This window comes from Mauremys mutica, chromosome 1 (genome assembly GCF_020497125.1).
Source record: "Mauremys mutica isolate MM-2020 ecotype Southern chromosome 1, ASM2049712v1, whole genome shotgun sequence".
Taxonomy (NCBI): Eukaryota; Metazoa; Chordata; order Testudines; family Geoemydidae; genus Mauremys; species Mauremys mutica.
In genome coordinates this window covers 249,595,956-249,609,546 of record NC_059072.1, presented here as the reverse complement: position 1 = coordinate 249,609,546, position 13,591 = coordinate 249,595,956, and the positions used below count along the sequence as shown (strand labels likewise).

General features: G+C 36.3%; 1 long non-coding RNA gene across 1 annotated transcript in view; it reads left to right on the top strand.

The window, feature by feature from the left end:
- LOC123364384 overlaps positions 1 to 13,591 on the top strand; it is a 30,980-nt gene that overhangs the window by 2,373 nt on the left and 15,016 nt on the right. The window lies entirely within an intron of this gene.

Genomic DNA, 13,591 nt, shown 5'->3' with positions numbered 1-13,591 from the left:
TATCTAATTCTTCTAAAAGCTAAACCCTACGTTCCTTGCCTAAGGCCACATTCTGCTTACTGTATTTTTTGACCCCAATGGGAGTTTTGCCTGAATAAAATGAGCAGGATCAGTCTCTCAATCCTCACTCTGACATAAATGCCATTGACTGCAGTGGGGTTATAATGTGGTTGGTATAAAGGCCATATCTTCTTCTCATTAAAATCTATGAGAAGTTTGCTGGAGTAAGGTCTGAGTGATCCCAGTTAAGTCAATAACAATTATTCCAGTATGAGAAATGAGGGCCAGATCCTGCTCACTTTAATCAAGCAAAATTATCTTTGGCTTCAACAACTAAGGCAAGCAGAATTTGCCTCTAAGTAAGGAATGCAGGGTTAAGCTTTTTAGAAGAGTTAGAGATCAGAAAGTGGTGTTGGATCTAGATGATTGTGAAAATTTTTCTACCTTACAAATTACACAAGACACTGACAAGAATTAGGAAATATTGAAGTTCCCATTAGGGACAGAAAAACATAGGAATTGCCATACTGGAACACACCAAAGGTCCATGTAGTCCAATGTCTTGTCTCTGACAGGGGTCAATCAGATGCTTCAGAGGAAAGTGGATGAACCTTGTGATAGGCAGATGTGGGATAATCTACCCCCACACTAGGTCTCTTCCTGAACTCTACTAGTTAGAGATGGGCTAAAGCCCTGACTCATGACGTTTAATATCTCTTCCAATTTTTTTTGTTATTAGTTATGATAACTCTGTCTGGTGTTGTCTTCTCTATGTAAATGTCCAATCTCTTTTTAAATCTTGCTATCAAGATTTTAAATTCTAATCTGTTCCGATAGAAAAAAAATCCATTGTTAAACATTTTTGCCCTTTCCTCCATGTTTGTTTAAACGTGAATTTCTTTTCTATAAAAACACATTTTTGTTTCCACTTTTTTTTTGTTTTTTGTTTTAAATTTTGTTATACCAATATGAATGATGATGTTTATTCCAGAAGAAACTTTTTAAAACAATGGGACTTTCATGTCATGCTTAAAGGATAATTATTGAACTTATCATAATGAAAATCATGCTAAATCTACTCCCCCGGTTGGTGCCTTAACATTTTTTAAAAGTTTGGAATTAAAGAAATCAGACATGCTACAACAGAGAAAAAAATACAAAATATATAGCATGTATTAAAAATATATAACACCTACAGGGATATTTAGATGTAGATAAGAGTGTACTTTTTGGTTGATAGAATATCAGATGGTGATGTATGGTTTTATTTTTATTCCTAATTTTTTCTTACAGTTTAATAAAGATGGTATTTTATATATAGATATAATTTGCTGAGCAAAATTCCATTCAAGTATGTAAAAGAAGCCCTTACATCAAGCCAATTAATGAAGTGGGGCTATGAATTCAAAACTATAGTAGCTATCAATGATATAAAAGTAAGGAAGAGAAATGGTCACATTATGTATCTGGAGGGATAAATACAGAATAATCATGCAGTTTGAAAGCAAAAAGAATTACAATTTGACAATAAAGCCTACACTAAAGACAGGCAGACACAATATAGTTCCATTGAGAAATATAGTAAGTAAAATAAAGCAAGAAAAAAAGATTATTTTCAAACCTACTTATGTGGCTAGGTCTTTTCTAGCTTCATGTTGAAATGTTTCTTTATGTATCGTAATTGCAATAATACTATTAGAGAACAAATTATTCAGACAAAACTGTTCTACATTGGTCTTAGATTTTTAGAACCCTTAAATCCTTAAGTTTAACCTGTAGCAGTCCCACTGTTAATGTAAGCAAGTAGGTTTGCAGTTTACAGTTTAGCACTGTTTTGAGATCTGGTCCTGCAAGCCCTTACTCAGATGAGTTGTCCCATTGATTATGTGAGTAAGAGTTTGCAGGATTAGGTCCTTATATTGTGCATTAAGGCCAACATTTTCAAACTTGGTTACTCCTAAATCTATGTTTAGGACCCCACCTAAATGCAAGTGGCCTGATTTTCAAAGGTGCTGAGCACTTACAGCTGCCATTGACTTCAGGGGGATTTGTGGGAACTCATCACTTCTGAAAACCAGGCCACGGGAAATTAAATATGGATTAAGGAACCTAGGTTTTGGTGTGCTGGTTTGAAAATCTGGACTAAAGATTGTTGTTTGGAATTTAGATTTCTTTCTGTAGAGGATGTTCGGGGTAAAAGGAATACTGAATATTGAAGAAAGCAGTAGTATAACACCCTCTCCCTCAAAACAATCACCTTACCCCATGCACAAAGATTCTTTATTGCTCCCAATGATGTAAATGCCAGTACTATAATTCCATGTAGAACTGTTGGTAGTTTTGCCATTTATAGTCTGGAGAGTAGGAACAGTCCCTAAAACACTAAAAACGTTTTGAAAAAAAAGTGATACCAGTGCTACAAATACTTTAATACAATTAAATACAGGGAGACTGGAAGCTGCATATGGTGAGTTATGCTTTCAATGCTGCCATTTTAGGTTACACAAGTTAAGGTCTTATTATTATATTCTTCCACAGATTTCGTGCTATGATTTGGAAATACTAAGAAGTATATTTTCTGGACCTCCTTAGGAAGGACAAATTTCTGAGTGTAATAAACTGAATTCTAACCACCAGTCTAAACTTTCTGTAGGAGGGCAATAAATAAGAGCGAGGAAAAGATGATGTCACGTACTGTACCATTGTAATTAATTATGTAACACTCAACTCCTGACATTATGGAATTTTGTTTAGTTCAGTAGAATCAGAAGAACTAAAAAGGATGATTGATCATTAGTCAAAGACCTTCAGTAACATGATCAATGTTTGAAACAATTTTTGTCAGATATTGATGACTAGAAATTAGGAATGGGCCTAGTCAAAGCCCCTCAGCCAAACGTCCCAAAATTCGGGGAAACCCAGCTCTTAATTTGGATCTGAACTTCCTTTATGTCTATAACAATGGGTCAAGCAAAGGATAATACCAGGCCTTACAACTACAGACCTGCTCCCACCTCTGAGCAGTGGGATAGTCCTTTGGGAACTGAACTTAGTAAAACTTCACTTCAAATCTGGGCCTGATCTTTGCTACTTGGGCTCATCTCTTATGAAATATTTTAAAAATATCTTTGATTCTTCTAATAGTGATCAAGCTATATACAGCATGGACTGTTGCTTAATGCTTTGAAATTCTCAGTAAACCTGTATGCATGTGTTTTAGAAATGTATTTCGTAAAGCTAGCCAAAATATTAATAGGTGAAATACTTACATTTTAAAGGGACACTGTCAGCTTATATAAATATTAAATATATGAGTTAAGTGTAGTTTCAGGTACTTCACCAGACTTAAGTGTTCCTCCCAACTTCCCTAGTTTTGTGCTTTTACAGTTATTTTAAAAATGTTTTTGTTTCCACGGATGCTGAATAAAAGAATCACACAAACAGGGGGAAGTGACCTACTACACAGGTTAAGCTGACTATGCACAAATTGCTACAAAAAGCACAAAGTAAATAAACTGAATAGAATATAGGAAGATAGTTTCTGTAATCTTTTTCAGTGATAGTAATCATAAATGTTACATCAACAGTCAGGGAAAAACAAATCAGACCAAAATGTGATTTTTAAGTTGACAGTGCCTCTTTAAATTATGCTTGAAGAACTATCTCAGGAAAAAAAGACATACGACACTGTTCTGGATTTTATTTGTTTAAATGCAAATTTATGGAGTTGGCCGCACACCAAAAATCCGAGAGTTTGGTACTACAGTAGCTTTGGTGTTTTTTCAGAATTGTAAGTACTACAGAAGGACAAAAGGAGAATATGAATATATGGCAGCTGATATTTAGATTTAGGGTTACGTTTTCTCTTGTTACAACTGTCATTTCCTCTTACGCTTTCATTCCATCATATTATTCCAGCACTATCAGACACTGATTTATAAAAGCTGAAATTATTTACATCCAAAATTAGGTCTTTCTTATACTATACTTCCTATGTTAGCAACCTTTCAAGTGTCCATGAATCTTAGAATTCATGCAAAAACTCTCCCCCAGTATAGCATACATTACTAAAGATTGAGTTTAAAGACAGACAAAAAAGAAAATATTTATTCAAAATAATAAAAAGCATTCTATTCAATAGGATTTCTAAAGGCAAACTAACCTGTAATATCAGTATCCCTTTCAGAGTATTTTCTTTTCAGAGTCTGTCCCTGATTTTAGTCCACAGGTGCTGATTTTAGTAGTGGTATCTATTGCTCACTGTGCACATACATCTGGTATGCACATAATTTCTTTATCTATTACCTGGAAATTGCTCAGATGATTTACTTTTCCAAAATAAGCTGTCCCAATGAGTTGCACTCAATAAATGCCTTTCACAGCATTAATACAGAACTGAAATACAAAAGAATATTAATCTAATACATTCCAAAATTCAAATAATTGTGATTAATAAGCATTATTATCCATAAATAAGGCCCTAATGATACTTTGGCAGTGTTGTAAACACAAGAATCAGAAGCAATTATTGTCATTATTGTTCTGTAAGTACTTTCCATGAATACTAAATAGATATTGCTGTCCGGCTACTTGGCAAATATAAATCCCGTAAAGAAACAGATGTCAGCCAATCAGATCTGGCTGCTATTAACTATATTTGTCTAATACACAGGGTACATAAAGAAGAGGCCACCAAGTTATTGGAAACAAGAAAACTATTGGTTTAAACTCTTCCTTGACTTTATTAACCAACAAAAATATGTTAGAATAAGGCTAAAGAGGAAGTTTCAGCACTATGATGTGAACTGGTTGCACAGTGGCCACAACTGTGAATGGGAAATGGATGCCTGATAATGCACTGATGCACTGATAATTTAACCTTACAAAAGGGACATTTCAACATATATCACATTTACTTGTCTTTTAGTTTTCTATAGACCCTGTAGTTTCAACTCCCTGCTGATCACCAGCCCCCATGTGTTCTGACACAGTAGCATACATTCTACTGGCAACATCTCTATCATGAAATTGAAACCTGTCCCCTTCAGGCAGCGCCAGTCCACCCCAGTGTTCTGGGTTGGATGTCACGTTGCTCATAGGTAGGGATTTTGTTTTTGAGGGTTTATTAATTTCATATTTCAGGGCTTATTTCCAGAATTTGTTGAGCTTTATGTAGAAGTCCCAAAATTGGGTTTTTGGGCTTTCCTCTTTCTATATACTGTAATGACTAATGTATATACATTATATACACTATATACATTACTCAGTTCAGCATATAGGAAGAGGAATCTCTGAAACCCTCTGATTTTTGGACTTCTACAGAAACCTCAAAAATTGCTAAAAATAAAGAATCAAAAATGAAATTAATAAATCCCCCAAAACAGAAGGCGTACCCACGAGCAACATGACATCCACCACACAACAGTGCTGTGGACTGGAGCTGGTTGAAGTTCCATGATACTGTAATGAGTAATCTCTTTGTAATGTTCCCTAGTGTGTTTTAATGTAGCACTATTTCCAAAAGCACTATTGCTGAAGTGTACTAGGTAACCGTTAGTACACACCAGCGGGGTGTACACAGCCCAATTAATGCACAACATCTTAGTGCACTTGAGACATCACACCCCCAGAGTGCACATTACTGCTCCATGAACAAGCCCTTAGACACAAGTAACCATTTCCAGTGTTTTTCTGGTGTTTATTGGATAAACACCGATTTTTCTTTTTTCCCTGTATCATGGGCATTTTATCGTGTTTATTAGTTAAAGCCAAAAATCAGAAGCTCTACTCATAGGATTCATGCTAGGGTGTCATAATGAGTGGGAGCACTGTTGGTTTGGACCTTAGTCTCTGTAGAAAGAAAAAGCAAATCAAAAGCTTTACATTCCTAATGTGCTGAATTCTTGTTTCCCCTCCTTGATGTTTGGGACATGCAGCACCTTATACTAAGCAGTTTAACTTTTTGTTCTCTTTTTTTGTAGGTTAACATGGCCATGATTAAACTTCAGTCTGTTCTGGCTGGGTTTTGCAGCACATGTGACATGAGCTGCTTTTTCACAGCTAATAGGTCAAATCTTACTCTGGCTAAGTGTGTAGAGAAGCCAAACACCCATGATTGTCAGCCACTTACTCCACTTGTAGCTCACTGATAAATTGGAGACTCCATGTGCAGTGCCCAGCAATGAAAATAAAAGCAGTGGGCAAGCTAGCTATAGTTCACCAGTGTGGAAGGGGTCAGATCCCATGAGCAAGGACAGTGTGAAAGCACAGCCATATCCAAATTACATACTCACACACTTGCTACTAAGGATGTACAGCCTGATCCAAAGCCCATTGAAGTAACTGGGAATCTTCTTATTGACTTCTATGGGCTTTGGATCCGCCAATATTTGGGAATGCTCAGTGAGAACACAGCACAGTGAGAGCAACCTGTTAAGTGAGTAGAGGGCTGTGTGGCTAGTTATGTGCTGATGGTAGAGCCAAATGAGTAGTAGATTTTCTACAATTAGACCACACAAGTCCCTGTTGTGTGGCATACTTGCCTTCATCAGGGCTAGATTGTCCCTGGCTCTTGGTGTGCTGGCTGGAAGGTGGAAGGGCACAAGAAGCCCTTGCATTCCCAGAGCAAGAATTAGGGGCAGTTACAGTCCCTTTAACTCAGAGCTCCTGCTATGAGTCCCTGGGGATACAAATTTCCCTACAAGGGGTGAGACCATGCCTATAACTGCTAGCTGCAGAGAGAGGAGCACACTCTGCAGTGTCCCGTGGTGATGAATTGCCTTGCTGTGCTAGGAAGCTGGGGGGAAAATTGTCTCCTTCTTGAGACAATCCCTCCAAAAACTCCTTGGGGTGCAGAGCAGATTTGCATAATCTCCTAGCTCTAGACCATGGGTAATTTGTACAGTCTGCTCCTCTGTGATTTAGGTTAGATGTAATCCTGAGTAAGATTTGCTCCGTCTGTATCATTGCATTCCATCTTCAAATTTTGTTCACTAACCTTGAATGTTGATAATTTGGTGCATTTTATAAATTAAAAAAATCTTGTGTCACTGACAAGAATTTTTTATTTGTTAGCTATTCAGCATAGGAACTAAAATAATGAGGGTCATCGCTGCTGTGTGTGTTGAATTATCCACTGTTTGTAAAGCCCAGTAATAAATACTTATGCCTTAGTGGGTATATAGGATTAAGTTAACAAACATCTCTGAGAGATTCTAAAATCCCAGTCCTGCAGGTATATCTATGCATACAGAACTCTGAGGCTGGACAGAACCCAATGGGGGTCTGCCCAGGAGGATCCAATTATAGGATTTAGGCCTGTGGAATTATACAAGGAAAGTTGTTGCCGTATTACTAGAATGCAATTCCCATCAGTTTTTGGCATGTTTATAAATGGCAGGGAGAAGTCCCAGCCAGGTCCAGGTTAGGGTGAGATTGTGTTGAAGTGAAGCATGATACAGTGTGTGGTTTGATTGTGTCTGGGGACCAGGAATGGGATGGAGAGAGTGAGCAACACAGAGATTCCTAGGAAGAGAAATGGAAATATTGGCCTTGATTCTGTTCTCGCTTGTACTGGTATAAGTCAGGAGTAACTCCAGTGAAATCTCTGGAGTTGTGCCAATGTAAAACTAGTGCAAGTGAGAGGAGAATCAGGCCTCAAACATTTGTAAATTTTACAGAGGTCATGCAATCTCTCTGTGCCTGTTTCTCTATCTGTAAAATGGCAATAATAATTCATACCTACCTTTAAAAAGTGCAAGGTATTATTATTATTTATTATGGAAAAGGAACCCTTTTCTGAAATATAAAACCAGGAGGGAAGGTCTGTGATGAGTAAGCACTGGACCATGTTACCATGACATGGTATAAGTTTGGAAGTGCTGAGTGAGATTTTTTCCTCCACTTATTTAGATTAAGGAGATCAAGTTGCCATTTTCTGATGTTTAATAATAGTTTCCTTGTTTTGCTATGTAAAAGGTGTTAGGGTCATGTAATCATGAATTAAGGATGTAGCATCCAACTTAATTCAAAGTTAACGAAATGGTGGCTTTTTTTTTTAAAATCTCTATCCTTGTTTCTTAGTTTTTTGTTGATAATAATAGCAATTAAACCATTTGCATTTTGTTTCATTCTCCCTGTGACCTTTTCCATTTAATTATAAGGAAATATACAATAGGAAAAAAGCAGATTCACACAGTCCTGTAAAGTCGACTGGAGTCTTTCCAACAACTCCAGCGGGCTTTGGATCAGGTGCACCAAAGGGAAGAGAATATCTCTACCCTGTCTTGAACAGCTACAAACCCGAAAGTGTGGATTTTGGCAGTGTAAAATATTACAATAACCCTTTTAAGAACTGCCCTGTTCTGGATGGATTTTGCTAAGGAGAACACGTGTATGACATATGTTACATATCTGTGACATTGTGTTAAGGATAAAGGTTATTATAGCCTTAACACTGAATATATATATATATATATATATATATATATATATATATGTAAAAAAGAAACAAATTAACTAAAAGATAAAATATATTGATGGAAGTATACAAGATGCTCTTTAACATGTATATTATTGACTCAATAGATTGTTACAGCTTCAGAGCTATTAGAGTCTGCTGTGTCAATGTGTACTTAGGGACTGTTTAATATGCAGATGCTTGACATGACAGACCGCAGCCATTACGGTCTATCATGTCAGTGGGGATACATGCATATGCACTTTGCTAACCTACTAAAACTCCTTTTGAAATGTAGTTATTGTGCATGCATAACTGCCCTTTAGAAATAAAATCAGAAAGCTGGTTTTTTTGAATGTAACACAATATGAATTACTCAGCAATAAAATATATTTTCAAATTAAGTCATTTTAAGTATAAAATGTACAATCAGTGATCCAGAGTGCAATCTTAGATATGCAGCTCCTATCAAACCTTTTAACATTAGCTATTGCATTTGTGCATGTGTGTAGGAGATCAGAATCTGGCTGTCTGTGTGTGTCTGTTTGAAAAATATAGTTTTGTCTTTTTTGAGAGGTAAGAGAAAGTGTCATCTCTTTTTTCATCCAAATAATCTTCAGTAGCAATTAAATAAGCTTATGCTACCTAAGAGATCAGTTAATACAAGATAAGTAGCATGACAGTTTGGAAAAACTGAGTATGTCTTTGATTATTTACTAAGTTTTGATATCTGCTATTTGCCTCAAAATGCTAAAAAATTGAAGTGTAAGATACAACATGAAAGACTCATTTGATCATCATAAGGAAAAGAATCAGTAGTTTTGCTTTTCTTTCCCTTAACAACTTATATTTTATTAAAGTAGCAAAGCCAAGTGTTGTGTTTAATAAGATATACTTTTCCAATTTGAATATCAAATGTAAAAATACAATTAAAATATATCTGAAATGTGACATTAGTTGTAGGATATATTTCAGCAATGTGCATATCTTAAAAGTTTAGCATATGCATTTTTTGAGTGTTTTTGATCATTCCATCAGATGCACAGACATTTAGGATTTTTCTACACATATTTCTGAATGGCAGTTATCCAGTGATATTCTTCTCATTCATAAGCCTATGAACCTGATAATAAAAATGGTTGTGGGATGTTAAACTATTTCCAAAAATGGCAGGATGCCATTATGTTTACTGATATGTCATATGGGTCAGCCCTTGAGTTGATTTGCCTGAGTGAGGGGCATGAAATGGTTCTAACATGAAACTTAAAAGCAAATGGCATTCTAGCATTCAAATAATAGTGACTATGTAACATGTTGAGACCTTTCCTCTTCTCTGAGATATGGTCAGGTACAAATTCTTAAAAGGAGAAAATAAATATTCATAATAAGGCAAATGACCTAACATGAACTCACAGTATGTGCTCTGTGAGGGATCAGTCATAGATAGACACCGATTGTGCTGGGGAGGAGCCAATACAACAGCATCAACTGTCCCCAGTGTGATACCATTGTTTAGGTGGGGGAGGGCCAGGAACAGCACAGAGCCAAGCGGCACAAACTCATATGGCCAGAGATCTGCAGGGTCTGCACAGTCAGTGTCCATGGATCTCCAAACTATGAGTAACTCTGACCACACTCCTTGCTTCTTCCACATGTTCACAAGCCTTCCTTTCCCTAAATGATACACCATTTTAAAATGAAGTGCTCCCTTTCTACATCATTCTACATGAGAATGGGAGGATATGGCCTAAAATGAGCTATCTGTATACTGCACTGAATTGGTGACAGCCCAGGTTTTCACTGTGCTGCACACCATGATCACTTTGAGCTCCATGTTAGCAGGGGGACAAGTCAGATCCTGCTATTGCAAATATACAGGCTGCTCCACTTAAGCAACAGGAGATACTTTTTTAGTTGTTAGCAATGTAGGGCCTATGACATATGGTTGAACATGTCTGATTCCATTCAGTAGAGGGCAACAGTGTGTGAGTGTGTGCTTGCTTTCTATGTTAAAGCTGATCCTGGGCAAACTCAGGACATCTACTGAATCACTTAATTGCAACCTTGCGACTACTGTAAACGCACTGATACAATTCCAGGAATCAGTTAATTTGCTGTGGCTATTGTTTTGTATCGGTTATTTTTCACTGCCGTAAAATAACACCTGTATGTGTATATGGATGTATAGACATCAATTAAAAATGCACACACATAAAAACAGAGCACTATATTAAACAGTGTAAATCGATAACATGAAAATGTAGTCATTGACAACACTTCTAATTTTGCCTGTTACAATGGTGTGCCATTTCTTTGAATGCAACACACTTTTATGCCCCATTAAAGCATGGCTGACATAGCTTTCAACTACTCACAAATGCTGAGATGTTGAAAAACATAACATTTACAAAAGATACATCTGGTGCATATTTATAAGGCTCAGAATAAGGACTCATTTAAATAGTGCACGTGCTATCATCATAGTAGGAGAAAAGTTACTCCAGGCCCATATGTGAAATCAGTAGTGAAATGTGTGCTGACTTAAATTCCTGGTATATGATATTGTATGTCTCTGTGTTGGACATACTAAAACAAGAGACTATTGAGCAATGTATGCCCTTCTCCAACTGAGCAGCATATATGTGTCAAATAAATGTCAGTGTGTGTAGTGTAAATCTACATGGGCAGAAGATGGTCAGTTGTTTTGAGAGGCAAATATTTAATGTTAGAAATTTATCTCTGACTTCTAATTAAAATACGTTAGCATTTGTTCTGTCTATTCCTCTTCAGAGAGATAAGTGAGAACTAGTTAGAAATCAGGGAACAAAATATTATGTGCTTTGTGACATGGATGATGTATTAAATTAAATAGATGAGCAGGCTATAACAGCCTATTTTATATCACATAACATATCAAGGAGTAAAAAAATACTTTCCACATTTCCCCCAATACAACATGGCGCTTGAAATAAACCAGAAAGCCACATTTTAATTAATGTTATGGGTCATGTTTTAACCAGACCGAGCCAGGAAATTCAAGGTTAAACTCTGGGTTTTTTTTTTGGTCTTATGAACATGAATTAGGGAGGTAGCATCAGACTTCATTGCAATTTCTCGGTATCTAATTTAATCGAACCTAATGTGGGTTATTGAACCCAGAACTGACGTATTGGGGTGCTAACAAAGTTATTTGTTGCAAAAGTCACTCTAGCAGGACTGTGACTTCCTTATGTCACTTCAATGTAATTTTTAAAAAATTTATATTTATCTTCACTGGAGGAGTTGCCAGAGTGTTTTCATTTTATGTTAGACACCCACACTTAGAAGGTTACAACAGATGCACATGCAGTTTGCACAAATGCTGTTTTTGCACATACAATGTATCTAATTACCAAATTTGCTTGCACAAATTTAGGTTTTGATTTAGCGTGGGCAAATGAGAGAGAGAGGACAATTTGTATATGCAAGTATTGAGTCAAAGTCGAGCCCTTGGGCTCTCATAGCTCTACATTTCTGATTCAGTAGTGGGAGATATCACCCCATTGTCTGATACTACATCCTTAAATCACGCATATCAGTGACAAGAGACTTGACAATAAACCTTAGGATCCTGCCATCAGGGACAATCATCTTTGGCAGGTTCAGGGCTTTTGGTAACATCAGCTGAGGCAGACATGGCTAACCATGTCATACACTCGCCATTGCTAACTGATTGAGCGTGATGAGATTCTGGCTAAACCTTTCAGCACAATGGACAACAGCAGTACTGAATATACCTTTGTCCTGCAGTGTCTGAGAGAAGCTGATATGGGAATATATAATTAAGACACAATATCCAAGCATACTATTTCTCAAGATGGTCTATATTTATATTTATCTGTAATTATGGGCTGCCAGTAATTATTACTGTTATTATTATTAATAATTATTAATATATTTATTTTTAAGATGATAGAGTTTTTAGGGTCAATACATATTTTGACACTTGTGTAGCTTTTGAAGAAGGATAAACTGTAAAGATGAGCTAGCCTATTGTGATATTTGTTTAATTGGTTAGATTCTTACCGTTCCTTTGTAGCCTTTATGATCTATCATGCCAGTCTGGCAGCTATGCATGGGCATTCTATCCACATGCCCACCAGGATCCAGATTTTAATCTTAGATACATGGCATGCACTCATGCTGTTTTCACAACACCTCTATAAAACTACTTTATTTTAAGAAGAACTGTCTTCTCCCTTTCATCCCCTCGATTTAAGCCTATAGGTGTGCCAGGATAGTAGAGTGCATGGTCCCAGTTGTGTCTAGGTGTGTGCCATGCATGGGAGATTAGAATTTCATCTGATATCTGCAGACTAAAAATCACTGTGATATTTTTCATTCTCAGTATCTTTGCCATTTTTATTTTAGGGTGTTTTTAATGCACCAAATACAATCCACTCGTATTATGGACTCATCAATTTTGTCAAATTTCATTTCTCTGTGATGCACAGTGCAAGAGAAAGTCTTCTCAATTTTATTTTTGTACATCTTAAAAATTATCCAAGGTGATTTTTTTTTTCAAAAACTGAAAAATAAAATTATCCTGAGTTGAAATTTTATAAGTAAAGTTTCAACTAGGAACAGATTTTTACTGCCAAGATATATAACAGGAGTTTCTGAGAGATCCTTATCTTCAGTGCTGTAGTAAAAAAAAAATGTTACACCCTACACTGCATCATTCGTTAAGCAATTAAGTTACTGATAGGCTTTTACATTTATTTACCATGATGGAAAGATATGTTTACTCAACCTGAGTACAAATCAACATGAGGAGGCGGAAGTTCAGAGTAAATTTGACTAATGATGTTGTGTTTTCATCCTTGGAAGAAAGAAAAAAGTCTCTCTGCTTTTGATGCTATTTTATCTCCATTGGAAGGGATCTGAAATGATCTGAACTGTCATGTGAGAGCTCAGTTAAGCTCAGATCCTCTTTGATTGCATCTGAATGTCTCTCACAGTTGGCTCATACCTTTCTTATATGAATACAGCATCCCACACTTCAGGATGTTTATTAAGCATTTTAACTTTTCATATATTAATGTTCTTTTAAGCAAAATATAAGGGGAAACCTTTGCCACAAGGAGAAATTTT